Source organism: Callithrix jacchus, chromosome 2, assembly GCF_049354715.1.
Source record: "Callithrix jacchus isolate 240 chromosome 2, calJac240_pri, whole genome shotgun sequence".
Lineage (NCBI taxonomy): Eukaryota > Metazoa > Chordata > Mammalia > Primates > Cebidae > Callithrix > Callithrix jacchus.
Window position 1 is genome coordinate 159,159,422 of NC_133503.1, and position 2,240 is coordinate 159,161,661.

General features: G+C 41.5%; 1 pseudogene; it reads right to left on the reverse strand.

Moving 5' to 3' along the window:
- Positions 1 to 481: 481 nt before the first annotated feature.
- Positions 482 to 1,024, reverse strand: LOC100386254 (small ribosomal subunit protein eS26 pseudogene; annotated as a pseudogene).
- Between the last annotated feature and the right edge of the window lie 1,216 nt (positions 1,025 to 2,240).

The following is a 2,240-nucleotide window of genomic DNA, read 5'->3' on the forward strand; positions in this document are numbered from 1 at the left end:
CAGTCAACATTCAAGAGCCAGTTGTTCAGTTTCCATGAAGTTGTTTGGTTCTGAGTTAGTTTTTGTCTTTCTTTCTTTTTTTTTTAACAGATGCCTAAACTTTTTATTTCACACAGCTATGCAAGTTGTGAAGCCAAGGACATGACTGCAAACAAGGTTTAATTTAAATGAATAGCCCAGCATGGTGGCTCACGCCTGTAATCCCAGCACTTTGGGAGGCCTAACGGGTGAATTTTCTGAGGTCAGGAGTCCCAGGCCAGTCTGGCCAATATAGTAAAACCCCATCTCTACTAAAAATACAAAAAATTAGCTGGGTGTGGTGGCACATGCCTCTAATCCTAGCTGCTTGGAAAGGAGAATCGCTTGAACTCAGGAGGCAGAGGTTGCAGTGAGCTGAGATAGCGCCATTGCACTCCAGCCTGGGCAACACAGCAAGACTCCATCTTGCACCCCTCCCTGCCAACAAAAAAAATTGATTACATAAATAAGCTTTCTTCCCCATGAAAATACTACTTGTTATTTCACACTTGGTCTAGCACACACAAAATCCCCACCCTATCTGGCACAGATACACTTAATAGGCAATATCAAGTACAATTTCCCTTTTATTTTTCTCCAGAGAATAGTTGTCTTCAATCTTTTACTCAGCTCCTTACATGGGTTTTGGTGGGGGTCGTGGGGCAGCACCCACAGGTTTAAATCGGGGTGGGGTGTTCGGTGCTTGTGGGCTCACGAGATCGATTCCTGACTACTTTGCTGTGAAGTGCACAACTCACACAGTAATGTAACTTTACATAGAGCTTGGGAAGTACATATGCATCAAAGACGCTCGCTTCAGAAATATCCCTGACTACTGCGGCCTCCACCATGTTTCGAATGACGAATTTCTTAATGGCCTTGTCCTTGGGCACGCATCGGGCACAGTTCGTGCAGCGAATAGGCTGAACATGGCCACAGCCCTTTTTGGCACGACCATTGTTCCTTCTTTTCTTTGTCATCTTGGAAGCTTGCAGCGGAGAAAGAACCTGAGTTAGTTTCTTAATCCCGAGTTCTAATTTGATTGCACTGTGGTCTGAGAGATTGTTTGTTATAATTTGCATTCTTTAGCATTTGCCGAGGAGTGATTTCCTTCCAATTATATGGTCGATTTTAGAGTAGGTGTTATGTGGTGCTAGAAGAATGTGTATTCTGTGGATTTGGGGTGGAGAGTTCTGTAAATGTCTATGAGGTTTGCTTAGTCCAGGCCTGAGTTCAAGTCCTGGATATCCTTGTTAATGTTCTGTCTTTTTGATCTGTCTAATATTGACATTATTGTCTATATTGACACTATTATTGTGTGGGAGCCTAATTCTCTTTGTAAGTCATTAAGAACTTGCTTTATGTATCTGGGTGCTCCTGTATTGGGTGCGTATATATTTAGGATTGTTAGGTCTTCTTGTGTATTGATCCTTTTACCATTGTAATGCCCTTCTTTGTCTCTTTTAATCTTTGTTGGTTTAAAGTCTATTTTATCAGAGACTAGGATTGCAACTCCTGCTTTTTTTTTTTTTGCTCTCCATTTGCTTGGGTAATCTTTCTCCATCCCTTTTTTAAAGCCTATGTGTGTCCTTGCACGTGAGATGGGTTTCTTAGATACAGCACACCAATGGGTTTTGACTTTTTTTCAGTTTGCCAGTCTGTGTCTTTTGATTGGGGCATTTAGCCCATTTACATTTAAGGTTAATATTGTTATGTATGAATTTGATCCTGCCATTTTGATGCTAGTTTGTTGTTTTGCCCATTCGTTGATGCAGTTTCTTCATTGTTTTGATGCTTTTTACCATTTGGTACGTTTTTGGAGTGGCTGGTTGTTACTTTCCATGTTTAGTGTTTCTTTCAGGAGCTCTTGTAAGGCAGGCCTGGTGGTGATGAACTCTCTCAGCAATTGCTTGTCCATAAAGGATTTTCTTTCTCCTTCACTTATGAAGCTTAGTTTGGCTGGATATGAAATTCTAGGTTGAAAGTTCTCTTCTTTAAGGCTATTGAATATTGGCTCCCACTCTCTTCTTGCTTGTAGGGTTTCTGCCAAGTGATCCACTGTGAGTCTGATGGGCTTCCCTTTGTGGGTAACCTGACCTTTCTGTCTGGCTGCCCTTAGCATTTTTACCTTAATTTCAACCCTGGTGAATCTGACAATTATGTGCCTTGTGGTTGCTCTTCTTAAAGAATACCTTTGTGGTGTTCTCTGTATTTCCTGGACT